Raw genomic sequence first — 18,141 nt, 5'->3', positions numbered from 1 at the left:
GGAAGCTGGATCCTGGTCTTGGGTGCAGGGTGGATGGAGGACAGCAAAACCCCAACCAAGTTGCGTCGGTTTGTGGGGTTTACGGTGTTTATGGTGTCTGGTGCGGTGCTTATGGTACTCCAGGATTACTAGCAAGCAGCGATTGATGGAGTCACTCAGTCGGGGTGCCAGGCGGTCCGTCACAGATACTAACACACAAGCCTTCGACCACTGACCTTGTCATCCACACAATTTGAAATATTTAAAGTGTATTGTGGCTGAGACTGTATATTATACTGTATTGCGGTTTCATAGATACAGGCCACACCCGCAGCATGACTGGTGGGGGCACATTGGAGACGTTAAACCTCCCTTATAGTAATACAGATGTCATAAACTGACCCGACTTTTTTTTTTTTTTTTTAAATGGGACATTGGACTAACAAGTGTTGGCCAGCCATCACATAATGTAACCCTTTAACCAACAAGGGGTTGCTTTGTTTTTTGTTTTTTTAACTATTTTTGCCCAGTATGATCCAAATCGTATTTTAGTAAATAGAACTCCTAGACATGAGGATTACTAAAGGAATAGGACTAGTTGCCAAATAAAAATAAGTGGTATTTAAAACACAGGTTTGCAGCATGAATATACCATATATTTATTTGGCAATCCCATTAGTATATAAATGCCTGTTTAATTTACAAAGCAAAGATTTATTTGCTAGCACTCCTGTTGACATTCGATGATTTTTGTTGCAGGGTAATTTGTAGTAAAACTGTAGTGCAAAATGTAACTTTCCTAAAATACATTTCATTAGCCTTAAAATTGGCAAAAAGTTTTTTTTTTTTTTTTTTTTAAACTTTCTTTCAATAAGTTTTCTGGAGTTTTAGGATACTCAATGTTTTCTGTTATTAGTCTTGCTTAGCTTTGGGATTCCTGGGATGGCTTGCCTAAGGCTGGCACAGCCCCATCGGATGACGTGGATATGCTGACCTCAATGCCAGCACATCAGTCAATTGAATGGAGTGAAATCTAATGTCACTCCAAGTTTATTTCATGCCCAGAGCTAGTGTGTGTGGTGAAGGGAGGACAGTGTTTTCTAGAAGCCTCTCCAGTAAATAGTAAGTATTTTGGAGGTAGAGGTAAGCAGCCTTCTTGTGAGCTTTCTTGCACAGTACACGCAATGTTCTAAAGAGGGCTGTTTGGGAAACTTGGAACTAAAACGTAACACACACATGGTTACTATATTTGAAGTCAGAAAGAAAACAGGCTATAGGTGTGTACACTTGCTAACAGACATCGCCATAGACATAGCCTTTAAATTGTGGATATTTTGTAGTGCATCTTTTACTAGATGCACCGATTCCAGAAAATTTTGGCAAGTACTGGTACGTGAATTGATAAAGAGCAATCTTCTATTTTTGTATGGTTGAAAAAGTACCATTGTGTTATTTAGACCAACGTTCTAGGATTCAGAGGAAGGAAACAGATCAACCGCTACAGCAAGTGACATCTACTCTTGGTTAAAGAAAGAAAGGGAAGAAAAAAATAAATAAATAAATAAATAAATTTTTATATATATATATATTATTTAAGGAGCAGTTGTGTTTAGGCTTCCTTAACGAAAATCTTTTAATCAAGCCAACTGATTTGTGACAGGGCTTTTATTTACTGCTTCCCCTCCCCAGTACAAAAGGACCTTCCAGGGAAGAAGTATATGCAGGAAAGGAAAACTGATAAGTGCTTTGTGAGAGCTTTCAGGCAATGCACGTATTTTATTGATGTCGAAATATATTAGGTACATTAAACAAGCCCTCGGGGACAAGCAAAAGAGGGTATATAAATAAGGAATAGAAAAACACAAGAAAAATCAAGTTCATTCGTACTCTAGTCCTCGTTTATTATGCTTTGAAGCAGTCTTCCTTTGTTTGAAAAATAGAGATCACAATTGATATAAATAAAAAATTGGAAATCTACCTGGGGCCTAACATGCAAGATGGAAAAAAAATGAGGACTTTCAATGACATATTTACACTGGCAATTTGACTTAACGAGTGTGTACCCCTGCTTCTAGTAGAAGAAGGGTAAGATCCAAAGGGGGCACAGCAATTCCTAAAAAAACCAACAAGTAAAACGTCCTAAAAAGGGGGCACATTCCATATGCTCTATCATCTCTGGTATGTAGTCAATGTACCAGAGGCTCAATAAGCACCCGTTAAACCTACTTCCATACCCTGGCAGTGCCCAAGCATGTGTGCCTAGAAATGTAAGGAGAATTGCCTGCAGACCACATTTAGAGGAAAACAGCTATAGAACATAGGTTACAAAAGAACCCTTAGCAACAACACTAACAACAACAAAACAAAAGGAGGAAATGAGAGTTGGTTCATAGATATATAGATAGATAAAAATCGATATTTTAAGACTGCAGATCTCGAATAAAAAGATGGTTCTTTCAGGCATGCGTTTTATATTTATTGGTCTTATAGGAGTCTGAAATAAAAAAAATTAAAAATAAAAGGTAGAGATAAAAAAGGGCTCCAAAGAGATTTGAACTACGTCTGAGTCCTCCTAAGTCCTCTGTGATTATTCCAGGCTGGAGGATACAGTTAAAGCTTTCTAAGATGTTGGATAGGATTTACGTCCTTTTGCCAGCTAAGAAGAAAATCAAGACAGGAAGCATCAATATACCTAATAATTACCTCAATGATAAAACATTTCTGTGGTATTGTCTGAAAAGGGAACTCTGAATTATCCATGATAAGCTACTTTAACAAAAATAAGCATCACGGTATTTTCACCTGCACTGAAAAAATGCAGATGTCTGACCTTAATCATGCCCCATTTTGCAGTAGTAGTGCTCAACCGAGCATTTAACATCCCATTCTCTTTAGCAGTAGCTGCCTTTGAAGATTTGTAGCCCGTTTTAACAATGACCTAGAAAAATAAAAGGCCAACAGTACAATGTCTATAGAGAGCTTTGTCTCCCCCTTATCCTACCGAAAATCCCAAAATGTTTAGTCTGGTGCATGTAACAATATAACCAAGCCTAAAACAATAAAACATTGATTTAGTAATACCAACCATTTCTATTTTAGTGCGCAGAAATATTACTCAATTTTTTTGGTTTAAAGCAATAAAGGACATTTCTCACACGAGTGCTCTTGAAGCGTGTCTGTTTCACAGAAGGTATAGTTTTGAGGAATTACACATCATAAGCCTTTATTTTTGCTTTAAAGGTAGACTCCAAGAACTAGAACCACTACAGCAGTTAACTGCTACATTTATGGAGCAACAAACTGGAAGAGAACCACAAGAGGTGTGTGTAGCCCTAAAAAAATAAATATTTCTATATCTCCAAAAACGGCAATGTTTTAGATTGCAGGACCAAAACGACAGCCACTGCACCCATGCCAATTCAATAAAAGGACGCTATAGTCACCAGAACAACTACAGCTTATTGTATTTGTTCTTGTGAGTATAGTCAGTCCCTGCAGGCTTTTTACAGTAAACACGGTCTTTTCAGAGAAAAGCAGTGTTTACATTACAGCCTAGAGATACCTTCACAGGCCAATCCTCAGATGGCTGTTAGAGGTGCTTCCAGGAGCAGTAATGCACAGTATGCAGCACTGCCATTCAGTGTATCCACCCTTTGCATGGAGACACTGAACATTTCTCATAGAGATGCATGGATTCAATGCCTGTCTGTGGGGAGATACTGATTGGCCAGGGCTGGCTCTGCTCCTGAACGGCCTCCTTGACAGTCTCAGCCAATCCTATGCGAAAGCAGTGTGATTGTCTTTAAATAACACTTCTGACGAGGTCAGCCAAGCAGGCAGATCAGGGACAGTGCCGGCAGCTGTAGACTTGAATACAAGTAAGATTTTACTATATTTAGGGGGGCAAGAAAGCTAGATGGTGTTTTTAACACTACAGGGTCAGAAATACACGTTTGTGTTCCTTTAAGATGAAGTAGTCTGGATGAGTATAAAGGTCCTTTGAAAAGTAGAGCTACCTATATGAAACTTTATAAATCTAAGCTTCATCCTTTACGATGTCCTTGGGATAGAACTCATCCATCCTATTCCTAGCAATATAGGGAGATTATACATTTGTGTTGCCTTTTTTTTTATCTGTATAAGAGTTATTTTGCTAAACAAAATGAATAAATGTGTTTCCCAATGAATCTGCAAGCGAGATCAAATAGTTCATTTGCAACAAAACCTAACTATCTCAAAACGCAACAAATGCCATGTTATGCCTTTCTGAGATGGCCAGGTCTGTGAAAGTAATGGTAATACAACATTCAGTGACAGGGAAATCTAGATTTTAAATGTTTAATCGAGAAATAAATTGCAATTATTATTTTAAATGGATATAATGCAAATTACAGATCCCAGCAGTTTTAAGAATCACAAATCACTCAAACACAAAAATAATTTTCTTCTAAGCAGTTAAAGTATTCAAAAGGCTTTTATGGAAGGGGGAAAAAAAGGGTTTTGTACACTTTTCTATATAAATCATTGTAGTTTCAATGATTCAGGAAGGGTTTTAATGAAGTATTTCCCCCTTAGCTCAGAGTGGTTGCACGTCAATAAAAGAATGTAAAGGATTTTAAAAAGCATTGATGTTGAGGGTAGAAAACCAAGCAATCAATAGTGAGTAAAACCTCAGATTATCTAGTATGTCTGTGTGCCAGGGATAAATCCCTGGATCACGCATGTCTGGCAAGACTGTCAATAATGATCATAAGCATGTAAAAAGGCAGTTCCTGAAAAGGGATGTAAGCTTGGAATTCTTAGATTGTGTATTGAAAAGATTTTCCTGTGCAAATTGCACCTGAACAGCGGATGAACTAAAAGTGTATCTTAAAGTTTATTCAAATGTAATTAATGACTAAATAAAACCTCGGATATTAGATTTGGAAATAATGGGTATAATTTACTAGAATGTAAATCTATAAAAAGAAATTCTCAAAATTGCGTGCAATCATATCTACAGGCATAAGTGGCGCAGTGTAATAATTGCTCATTATAATTAAGGTTTCAGTTTTTTTGGAGGCTGGTTTCTTCTCAATCTAATTCAATCACTGTAGGCCCGAATAGATTAGAACAAGGGAGGCTACCTATCCTTAAAGGAACACTCGATACACATTAAGCAGCAGAAGTGCCTAAAGTATCTGGAGGAACACATTTGTGACGCAAATGAAAAAAGAACGATTTCAATAGAAATTTGCACTATTATAATTGGGGGTGGAAACACCACCCTGGCCGTTTTCTTCCACTTCTGTTAGTGCCACAGAGCCAACGGAAGCAGCAGATGCGCTGGACTATAGCCTTCCCGGCCTTTGCAATGAGTTCTATTACACCTCATTGAGGAGCATGGCGTGTAATAACTTGCAGCTTTAGCACAGAGGTTTCCCAATGAGAAGCTTTTGATTGGTGAGCGATCTGGCTCAAACTAAACATCTTTGTTGGGAAAAGAGGGGAGGGCTTGCAACGCCTGCAGACTGCAAGCAGTTTTTTGTTTTTTTTATATGCCCCCAAAGAAAGCATGCAGAATTTTTTGTAATTTTTTTTTTTTTTTTTTTTAATGCATGCATATATTCCTTTATCTACTATATTATTAAGCAACATTTCAATGGAGTGTAGTATCTCAACTGCTGTGGATCCACCATTTATTTGTTCCTGGATTAGAATGTCTCTTACAGAACACACAACTTAGAAGCATCTGATAGAGATAAATGAATTCATATTTAATAGTGCAGTGGTTGTCAAACCAGTTCTCTGAATTTTATTGGCATAGTATCGAAAAGATTTGTTTATTTACAAATTCATAAAATCTTGGAGGTTCTTTTGAGGAGTAGTTTGAAAAACATTAATATTAATGGATTTATTCAATTGATCTGCGTTTTTAGGAAAGCTACCTGTATACTCAATTAAGCCAGAGAAATAATCACTGCACTTGGCTTGTGCTTAAGTCGATACACTTGGCAAATTCGGAATTCACTTAGCAGCTTGAAGTCTACCATCAGAGCCAGGTCTCCATTGATTTTAAAGGGACAGACTCAACAGCTCAATTCTAAGAACAAATGCTGTACTCTAGTTAGCGAAGACTGAGTAAGGTTCACTATTGTTCGTTAGGGGGAACGGTCTAAAAATGTTACTTTAGACTTTGTATTTATACAATCTGTCCAGTTTTGTGCAGTGGTGCAGGAGTAGATATTTTAGAAGATATTAATTCAACCAAATTACAGATTTATTAAACATGAACACACAACTGTCTGCATAAAGGACAGTTTAGGTTAAGTGGCCCTATGAAATTTTCACGCCACAAAGGGATAACAAAGAGAGGGACTTAATTTACTTACCTTATCCCAGAGCCGATTTTCCTCTGAAGTGGTCTTGGTGCCTATAGTGTTAAGAAATTTGGTAATATTTTATTTTATCCATTGGCAGTATGGCTGAAGAGAGGGCAGTATATAGGGGTCAGTGCGATTTTTGCCAAACCGAAAATGCAGCAAATGAGAACCATATACTTATAGCACTATAACCTCCTGAGCTGTAGAGGTTTTATGCCCTTTATTAAGCATTTATTTATAAGTCAATGTTAAGTGACAGTAGTTTTGCATCCATGATGCAGGTGATTCCTTTGCTATAAGTCATCTTATTGTATCTCTGATATACAGTGAGGGAAAAAAGTATTTGATCCCCTGCTGATTTTGAATATTTGCCCCTGACAAAGAAATGATCAGACTAAAGGGCACAGGTGTCAGCTAAATTATTCCCTACCTCCCCGCGAGATGGGAATTTCACTTAGATCGAGGGGGCGCTCTCAACAGCTCTATTGACTGTCTGTAGCGCCCCCACGTGAACACATGCCGGTGGGGATAGAAACAAAGCACGCTGCCGTGCGGAAGCAGTAACTACACTACTTATCTACTTCCTGCCCAGCATCGAGATAGGATGTGGACAGGCTGTGACTCCTGATGAGCAGGGTACTGCAAAGGCGCAGCATCCAAGAACTACCGCCCCCTACCCTGTCCCTGGAAGAGGTACTATGCTGTGTGTAATGAGCTACTTGAAGTTGCTCCAACCCCCACCTGTGTATGTAAGGGAGGGCTGCTTGTGTTGTGTTTGGTATGTACGTATTAGGCATTGTGTGTGTGTGTGTGTGCGTGTGTTAGAGCAATGTGTGTGTGTGTGTGTGTGTGTGTGTGTGTTAGGGCAGGGTGTGTGTGTATTAAGGTTGATGTGTGTCTGTGAAAGAGACCGTGTGTATGTATGCATTAGGCAGTTTGTGTGTGGATTAAGCAGTTTGAATATAAAGCTGTCTGTATATGTGATGGATGTATTAGGCAGTGCCAAGACTCTCTGGGCATCCAAAGTGTGTGTGTGCACGTACATAAGTATTAGAAGGTTTGTGTGTGTGCATGTATGAGCCAATGTGTTTGCCTATGTATTAGGCAGTATGTATGTCTTAGACAGTTTGTTTTATGTACATGCATGCATGCATGTATGTACGTACGTACGTACGTACGTACGTACGTGGCAGTTTATTTTAATGTGTGAATGTATTATTTCCTAAAATTTAGGCACAGGCACTGCCCCACAACTATTTGCTGAACCAGGCCTGACAGCAGCTGGTACCCACCAGCATGACCCCGGAGCAGCCGAAGCCTCAGGTAACAGCGGGATTATTGGGGACAGTCAGGGCGGGCAATACCACAAGTCAGCACAGATGGCAGCCTTAGGAGCGCCGGCCCAGGTGACAAAATATTCGGGCTCCGGGTGACTGGCAGCAGTAGAGCGCACAGTGCTCCACCTCCTCACGGTCACTTCATGTAGTTGTGGCTAAGTGGACCATGCCACTGTAGAGGATCTTTGTCCACTACCCAATCCAGCAGGAAGTGCCCAGTGAGAGAACTGAACGGCTTCCTGTCAGGAAGCAGAAGCTCCTCTACTGCAGTCCTTTTGGCCATGAAAGGAGGAAAGTAGGTGCACAATAGGAAAGGAGAGAGAGGCACATAAAAGGGCCTAACATACACTACAGAATTCACACTATATGTAAATCTTTAATCAATGCCACTATTATTCAGTTGTCCAGTTAATTTTCTGTTGACTAGTCTGCACTATGAGTTATTTGCCTAATCTAACATATAGATCCCAGCCTTATGTTTAGCACGTTAGGTTGTAGCATCTCACCACATGTTGAATGCCGGCAACACTACACAAGCACTCTTCTTGACTATCGGGACTTTACCTGTCGGGCATAGGCTGAACTGATAGCACTTTGCAACCAGACAGCCACAAGGACTGGGGCTATATATGCCTTCCAACTCATTTTTAACCAGTGGCATTTTTCATATGTATTTTCTTATGTTTATTCTCTGAGACCCATATGTATGTATTACCTGCTAGTCTCATAGTCCATAGGTAGGGAAACATGGAACTACTTCCAACTCAGAAGCCAACTACCAGCACCCAGTAGGCTAACAACAGCATTGTTTAGCATTTAAACTGCGGTGTGTATTTTCAGTGTAGACTACCTCTCTTCGAAGTTAACTAAGCAGATAATTCCTCATTATGTTTCATGTTTATAAGTTTAAGGGTGCCCTCTTGCACCTGGGAATATTAAATCGACACCCCACCTCCTTGGTTAGATAGGAAGGATAAGCTTGAATTTAGAATCAAAAGGTCCAAACGTTCTGAAGGGCCTTTCTAACCTCTCTCAGCATACTTAGCTTTTGTTTAGCAACCTACCATGACCTATCATATGTCTCACAAGCATGAATATCTTGATGTTATAATGTAATAATAATAAAAAAAAAAGTGCAGTGAATCAGACATGTAATGTACTCTACCAGTTAATATTGTCTGATACCAATTACAATGTCTCTGTTAATCTGTAAAATTTGCAAAGCACTACAAAAATAAAGAATTAAAAAAAAAAAAAAAAAAAAAGGGCCTAACATAATGGATGTGGGTGTGGTTTTGGTGAAGGGCGCAGCATTTCATCCTTGGACCCAGGCAGCACAATGTCTTGGGCCGGACCTGCTAACACAGTTATCCTTTGTGTAGTTAAGCATGACCTATCTATTTTGGGTGAATTTGATGACTCTTTAGTTGTAGCTAAATACTGGCTTAGTATCTACCATGTAATCTTAAGCTTGTTATATATAAAACAAAAAACAAAAAAGGTGCATCTACACATGCCACCGTCTAGCCTGTGAGTATCTATGCTGTTGTGGCGTTTAATTATGAGTGTACCTACCTACCTGCACAACTAAATTTTTATTTATTTATTTTAATTTCTTTTAACCCAATAAGGACCAAGGGGTCCTTAAGGGGTTATAGGATCACTCTAATGTCAGGAAAACAAAGTAGTTTTCCTGACATAGTGCCCTCAGGGTCCCCCTCCCGTTGCGTTCGAGAGTATAAAACCCCTTCAGTTACTTACCTTATTCCAACCCTTGGCTCTCTCGGTGCTGGTGACCTCTCCTCCCCCGCCGACGTCAGCGGAGCCGAATGCGCATGCGGTCAATGTTTTTTCAATGCTTTCCTATGGACACTCTGCGTGATTGAGGCATAATATGCCTCCAGCGTCGCAGATGCGCCTCTAGTGGCTGTCCGGAAGACAGCCACTAGAGGCTGGCTTAACCCTGCATTGTAAAGGGTTCTCTGAAACTGCAATGTCTGCAGGGTTAAAACCTGAGGGACCTGGCACCCAGACCACTTCATTGAGCTGAAGTGGTCTGGGTGACTATAGTGTCCCTTTAAATATATGAATTCATGTTATCGGTCAGCATTCTAACTGAAAATAACACAAGTGGTGTGTTATACATAGGATTGCTCCAACGTATATTAAAAAAATAATGTACAGCAATATATTAAAGAAACCAAACTTCTGGAATAAAAGGGAATCATGACATGTCACACATGTCATGTGTCCTTAAGGGTTTAAAGAACCTTTGCTACATTGTCTCGGTCTGCTGGAGATTCAGCTATTAAGCTTTTGTGTTGTGAGTGTATTCTATCCGATTCCCTTTAAAATGTCAATGCAGAAGTGCTGACCTTTAAAATGCAACAGTTATTACAGTGAACACTTTATTGTAATAACATTCTAAAGACTGTTGTGCGATTGTAGTGGCGTTTTTAAGGGTGAGTGTAGTGGCTAATAAACCGCTGTGTACACTGCTGTAAAATAGCGCATGACCCTTGAGTTGCTGGGATCTATAACACTCAGCCCAAAAACAAATAGATGTAGCATTCCACACGTTCACTAACCTTTAAAGGGACACTATATTCACCAAAAAAACTTTTGCTTAATGAAGCAGTTTTGGTGTATAGATCATGCCCCTGGCATACCTACTGCTCGCTGCCATTTTGGAGTTGGTGGACTGCCAAAAGTTGAGAAGTATGCATCAAAATTATGTTATCACATTCCCCAGTGAAATTAGTAATTTATTGATAACAAATATCTTGTCTTTCTTTGAGTGGATATGTCAACTCATAACTATGCAGGTCAAATTAACAAACATGTATTCTTGCCACTACAGTGCTATATCATTTTAAAATAAAGAAAAAAAAAAATGAAAACAAGGCATTTTACTTACCTTTCTTCCCTCGGCACACCAGTCTTGCCACGGTCGCCCAGCCTCGGCTGGCTGAGATTATCAATAAGGATGATCTCAGTTAATCCAATATTTTCCCACATGGAATCTTTAGGGGGCTAGTGCGCCAATGTGGTAACTGCCGCGGAATTTATACTGCTGAAGATACAGGGACAGGCTTTTTGCTCTAGAACTGCTACACTAAGCTGTATAACTTCTGGTGCCTATAATGTCCCTTTAATTCATCCATATCATGGTCAAACGACACAGTAAGAGTTACGTTGCTGGGAATCTCATTGAAGGAAAAAAATACAAATACAAATATATATATATGTAGTAAGGCCTTTTGGCCTGTGTTTGTGGGAGGGGCGTATGACACACCCCTTCCCTACTTAAGGGACACCCCTTACCTGGCTCCATACCTTCGAGGTCAGCGTTGCATCCTGAATCCACTTCCGGTTCACGGACGGCGCCATCTTGCTTTCGGAAACTCCACGTTTTTCTTCGGTGTCAGCTGTGTCCAGGAACTCCTTACAGGTCTTTCCACGGCCAGCCACGCACAAAAAAACCCGGTCTTCTTCGCTGATCGAGTCCGCAGGACTTCTCAAACGTAAGTCCGTCGCCCGGATCACTTCCCACGGCGTCGCAATAATTTTCAGCCTTCCTTTACGGCCACACGCTTTACGGCCAAAGTCTCAGGCAAATTAACCCTCCGGTTTCCGGAAACCAAGTACTAAGTATGTAGCATTCTTATGCTTTACTTTTTCCCTCCTTTATTTCAGTTTGCTTCTATATGATAAGTTTTTAGTACCTGATAGTAGGATTATTCATTTTTAATGCAGATTATAGTTCATTAAATACCAGTCTGTTTTATATACATATAACGATTATAGCATGTATTTCATAATTTATGCTGTCACATTAATTATACCTAGGTTAGGGCTCAGGTATTATTAGTTCATGATATTATCTTGGTATACATATACATAGTTTTGCTTGAACAAACTTTACTTTTTGTGTACCTTCCATTTACACTTAGGACATTTGTTTTAAACAAACGTTTTTTTGTTTTTTTTTCCCTGTTTAAACACACCATGTACACTTTTCATTACATGGCACGTGTCATATGCTGACTTTTCTTTATGTACTCAAATTACATACACAAGAACTCAGATAATTAATCAGGAATAGGTATAATGTATATATATGTGATAAGGTTTTCTCTAATTTATTTGTGTATATTACGTTGTCACTACCATGTACACCCGATTACATGGCACGTACATTTCCTGACCTTTCTGCGTATACTCAAACGATATATCGTGTATACAGAACACGGTCCCAACATCTCACACTTTCAGGATTGAATCACACTTTTGGTTTAACCTCTCATACGTCAACTTTTTCTGCATATGGTCAATTTTCATATTTTAACTCATACTCCCTGCACCATGCTTACTACAGTAGCACGGCCATATATATATTTTAAATTTGGTCACCATGTATACACATTATACGTAGCCACTACAAGCTAATCCTGCATTATGGTTTTCTCCATAACAATTCAGGCGGGGTACTTCCTTACTCTAATTGTTCCCCTTCAACACATACGGTTAATAAAATCAACCACAGCATATCTAGTCTACGTTAGTATCACAGGATCCATTTCTCATACTATCATATCTATTTCTACCCTTTTAGGTTTATCCAGGTTTTCTATACCTTACGCACCATATACGTATATATACTATCAGGTACATAAGCCTGCTCACGTGTCACATACGTTCTCCCTAAATAGGACATAGAGTACTGGCAAGTTAGGGGTATAGGCCCAAATAGGTATCTCCCCTCTTGGCATACCGCCTATAGTTTAGAGGTCCGCGAGGCCAACACCCCGCCTCAAACGTTTCGGAGGCAAACACCCCTCGAGCCACACGTTAGTTAGCCGCCTCGCAAAGTTTAGAGAGGGCGTCACCTGTCACTCCCTTCCCCTGTTTTTCTTTTATTGTCACCGAGAGGCCTACGAATTCCTGCCACTACATGGGTGGCCTCAATATTCCCTCGCGCCAACGCATAGATAGAGCCTCTCATAGCCACTTGGCAAATAGCAGGGCCTCACCGGTCACCAAAGGACAAGATTAATTTTTCGCCTCACACGGCATAATTAGCCCGCCAGTACATCCCCTGGGTTTCAACACTAACGGTATATTTTCTCATCTAGTATGTCTCAAGAAGGGGTAGAGGATTTCTCCATCCCGACCACTCCGGCTAGACCAAACTCCCCACCACCGGAAGAAGACATGGCTAGTCCTGCATCATTCAGGTCCTGGACAATCCCTCGCATAACTAGCGAACTCAGGAGGCGACACTTTCCTTTCCCCGCTACTGCCAGGAAAGCGGAACTATACAAACTGTTGCACACCTCAACTGATAACTCTGATGCAGGGGAAGGGACTAGCCAGTCTAACCCGACACATATACAGGGCATGCTTACATCCCTCATGTCATCCATGGGCAAGGTAAACTCCAGACTGGAGAAACTGGAATCGGTCACCACAGCCCTTACCTTGGCTGGGTCAGCCACTGTGACCCCTCCGCCACTGGTCGAGTTGCCACTAGTTTCTCCAGCCACCACCTCTGACGAGCAGGAGGTTAACCCTGCCCATATGATACCTGAGCACCTTAAGAAGACATCCTGGAAGGTAAAGATGTCAACTTAGCTGCACTACTAATTGCCTCCCAGGATGTGGTGGAGCATAAAACTTATGCGTATGAGGATATTTCTGTGGTGGTCAAGTCCAGGGATGCACGCCTAAACAGGAAACTCACCATCCCGGAATTTGTGTTGGCTTTTGGCATCTACCGGGATGTCATATGTGCCGTTTACCCACACAGGCGTGAGGAATTTGACATGTATATGCACAAGCTGGTGGACCTGGGCAATAAATATGGTGGATCGGCATTCTACGATTACCATAGATCTTTTTCTGCAAAAGTGTCAGGCGCCTTCTCACAGTACGGGACAAGGTCCAACTGGAGTAAGATAGACACAGTGATTTTGCAGACACTTTGCAGGGCTAAGGACGCCGGCTTGTGCATACTGCTCCTCCATGTCTCATTCGGAAAAAATTTTCCCACCACTGCTAACGAGCATACCCACGTGCAAGGACCTAGCTCCGCTGGTCCTACTGAGAAAATAGCTAAAGACAAACTGGGTAGACCTATCAAGTTTCTGGGCAAATCCCAGATATGTAATAACTTTAATGTTGGCACATGTAATTACAGCGGTTGTCGTTTATTGCATATATGCTCAAAATGTTTCAGGGCACATGCAAAAATCATGTGTCCCAATAAAATGTATCCCAAACAGTACCTAACGTCTATCAACATATCCCTACTTGCGACATTTCTGTCACAGCATCCATCTACACATTTAGTAGATTTCATAATCTCTGGTCTATCAGAAGGATTCCACACAGGTATCATACATATGCCTTCAGGAATCCTGGAATGTCCAAATCTACAATTCGCCCAACACAACCCTACAGCTGTTGACACACTCATAGCTAAAGAAGTGTCAGCAGGTTTTTTATTGGGACCTTTTCAATCCCCTCCTTTCACTACATGGAGGACAAACCCTATCGGGGTTGTCACAGGAAAATCTTCCAACAAGCAGAGACTTATTATCGATTTGTCGGCACCACACACCTCTACCACTCCTAGCCTCAACTCCCTAATACCATCGGAGGAATTCTCCCTGCAATATTCCACTATAGACCACGCCATTACGGCTATCTTACAGGCAGGAGTCGGTGCATGGCTCAGTAAGACCGACATAACAAATGCATTCAAACTACTCGATTTCCTAATGGTCGAGGAGAATTCTTCCCCTCCCAGTAGCCTCAAAGAAACTGTCAGCCTATTCAACCAGTTGGGGGTCCCAGTCTCCCCTACCAAGACCGAAGGCCCAGATACCATCATCACTTTCCTGGGTATCATGCTAGACTCAGCCAACATGCAAGCTAGCCTACCACGCACCAAGGTAGAAAACATCCTGACAAACATCAACCTCTATGTACAACTACGCACTTGCAACCGCAAAGAATTACAATCTTTACTGGGGTCACTCAATTTTGCCATGCGTATTATACCCCAAGGCCGTGCTTTCATATCACGTCTCCTCAGCATGTTCCCACAGTTTCTACATGATGCACACAGATTAACCCTAGATACCCAAGCCACGGCAGACCTTCTCATGTGGAGAAACTTTTTAAACTCCTGGAACGGAAAAGGCATGTTCCTCCCTCAATTGTCTGACACTTCTCCTACTGTTTGGACAGACGCGGCGTCTACCACAGGTTTTGCAGCGATTTTTGGGAACGAATGGCTTTGGGGTAGCTGGCCTTCAGAGGTGCAGGACCTGGAGTGTTTTTTCTCTACCTCAGCTCTTTTCGAGATATATCCCATCGTGGCGGCTGCCGTGGCATGGGGACATCTATGGACAGGTTCATCAGTCAGGTGTTACTCAGACAACCAGCAACCTGTTCCATTATCAACAAAGGTCGCTCCAAATCTCTTACTATCATGAGATTTTTGAGGAAACTCACTTGGTTGGCAGCATGTCATAATTTTTCTTGCATTGTGTTCATATTCCAGGTATTTGTAACGAGGCAGCTGATAATTTGTCTCGTTTTAAATTCCAGGCCTTTCATCAACTTCTCCCATCAGCCGCGCTCACAGCCACGGCCACTCCACTGTTCCATCAGCTAACAATGGACTAGACGTTATCATGCAACATTGCAGAACTTTGTCCCAACTAGCTCTATCTACAAATACCAGGAAAACCTACAACAGAGCTTTCAGTTTATTCAAAAGATTCCTTTTGGAACACAACATATTACAACCATTCATCATGACATCTTTTTAGGTTTTGCCTCTTTTTGCCACATCAAACTCGAACTTTCTTACAACACAATCAAACTATATCTTACAGGCATCCAACATCACATGCTGACCTTACAACCCAACAACTCAAGTTTTCATGTCATCATACCAAATCAAGAACATCCTTAGGGGTATACAAAGATCCGAACCCCCGCATACAGCACAGAGGCTTCCTATAGATTTTCATATCCTTAAGAAATTATCACAACTACTAGATCTAAAACCCTTCTCCTTCAACACAACTCTAGTCATCAAAACAGCTATTTACGTGGCTTTTTATGGGTTTCTGAGACCTAGAGAGTTTACCGCCATCAATACAACACAATCCACTCACCTACTGCTTCATTCGCACTTAACCAAACACATGGACTATTATATCCTGACACTACCTCATTCCAAAAACAGTCAACACGCTCCACCCGTAGAGGTTAAATACTATCCGACTCACAACAGATGGTGCCCCGTCCAAATACTGGACTCTTATACAGAGAGTCTCAAAGCACCTCCATCACAACCACTTTTTGTTCTACAAGGTTCAGTTCTCACTACTACCAACTTCATGACCCACGTTAGGTCATTACTAACACAGCTGGGACTCAAGCCAGCTAACTATTCAGGCCACTCCTTCCGCATAGGAGCGGCCTCCACAGCCTCCAGTGTTAACATACCGGTTCATGTTATCAAGACACTGGGGCGCTGGAAATCATCCGCTTACACACGATACATTCCTAACCCTGTACAAGAAGTAAGAAATGCTTTTCAGAACATGTCTTGTTAAAAGTATGTACATTGGTAGTTTGTATTAAATATTGAAATTTCTATTTTTGCCCTCTTTATTTTCAGGCCTACCTCATCGTCGGTTTCGGCACACCACAACCGACTTGCTACTTTTATACCATCCTACACTTATTAGGTCTTATTTCTCTTTGCCATCATGAGCCCTTCACACAAGTAGTAAGGCCTTTTGGCCTGTGTTTGTGGGAGGGGCGTATGACACACCCCTTCCCTACTTAAGGGACACCCCTTACCTGGCTCCATACCTTCGAGGTCAGCGTTGCATCACCCTCCCACCCACACCTCTTTATCAACTCCTTTTTCTTACATTTCTTCTTGGTGGGCCCTCTTTATTTTCAGGCCTACCTCATCGTCGGTTTCGGCACACCACAACCGACTTGCTACTTTTATACCATCCTACACTTATTAGGTCTTATTTCTCTTTGCCATCATGAGCCCTTCACACACACACATATATATATATATATATATATATATATATATATATATATATATATAATGGAATTGAAAGACCCCACAAATGACAGTGATGCTTTACAATCTGTAACTATTTAATGACAACTACGACAAGATATTTATTTTGTTTGAAAATACTGCTGTAGACTACATCACAGGAAGAAAGTAATGGGACTATTACTTGTTATATGTTGTCACAATCTCTATCTCTGTGTCAGGTCTTGGGTGAGTGGATTGTGACACTGTGGTTTTACGATGGAATCCGGTCATCTTTATCTTCTTTCTCTTGCAATACAGAAAATAAGATTTCTGTTGAAGTTTCTGAATATTTAAATGGTATCTGTGCAGTTTTTGCTCAGAAAACACATTTATCGAAAGAATGGAATGCAACTCTTGCTCAAAACTTTAAAAACTTTGAATTATAAAAATTAAAAATATATGCCGCTTCATATTTGGGGAGCAGAAATTATCTGAATAGTCTTAAACCAGGCAACAAAAATGTTTAAACCAAATCTTAATTTTTCTTGTTTGTTAAAGTGAATGGTTATCTTATCTTCCAGCACAGAGATGCAAGCACCATTGCAATACAGAAATATTTCAAACTGTTAAAATGTTACACCTTGATTGCTACAGCTTCGTGTTCAACCCAATCATCTATTTTTCTATACAGCTTAACAAACCATGGTATTATAATTCATATTTTAGCACTGATCTCCGTTTGTAATGGGTATAGTAATCTTCTGGAAACTAAACTAGAGCCACCATTTTAATTTGAAGTGTTGCAGTCACAAGTTATGATCACTAATTGTATTTGATGTAGACAAAACACTTCACGCACTCCCGCATTCAATTTCTGAAGAGATCAGGGTTTTTTTTTTTATTATTCTTTATTTTACTTGTGCATAAAGTAACAACAAGCGTGCCGTGCCACGACAGCAGCTGCAAGCGTTTTCATATCATTGCAAAGTGTGGCAGTTTAAACAGCACATTTTTTCTATAAATATAACATGAAAATAACAAGTTATGAGAGGTCAGTAGTTTGTAGTAAATATGCTAGGCTAGAGATTCATATGACATAGTTAGTTACGTTTATGCTTATCGTATGTAGCTTTGCATTTTCGAGAGGGTAGAGGTTTAAGCTGATATCAATAGTACAACGTTAAAGAGGATTACAATCTAAGTGAGTGCCCGCTACCGGAGTGGAATGCTAGATAGCATGAGATGCCTCTCTCTGCGGATTACATGTTGAGAAATAATAAAATGAACTATTTTTTTTAAACGAAAGTTAAGCAAGCAGAAATCATATAGTTTGTGTTTGCTGAGCTAGGGACGGTAGCTTTAATACTGAGTGACT

The 18,141-nt window shown here is 40.5% G+C and overlaps 1 protein-coding gene across 2 annotated transcripts in view; it reads right to left on the bottom strand.

Moving 5' to 3' along the window:
• Positions 1 to 18,141, bottom strand: part of MACROD1 (mono-ADP ribosylhydrolase 1) — a 750,918-nt gene that overhangs the window by 514,831 nt on the left and 217,946 nt on the right. The gene's annotated exons all lie outside the window — the stretch shown is intronic.

The sequence above is a fragment of the Pelobates fuscus genome, chromosome 12, assembly GCF_036172605.1.
Source record: "Pelobates fuscus isolate aPelFus1 chromosome 12, aPelFus1.pri, whole genome shotgun sequence".
Lineage (NCBI taxonomy): Eukaryota > Metazoa > Chordata > Amphibia > Anura > Pelobatidae > Pelobates > Pelobates fuscus.
The sequence above is the reverse complement of the archived record's forward strand: the minus strand, read 5'-3'. Positions and strand labels throughout refer to the sequence as shown.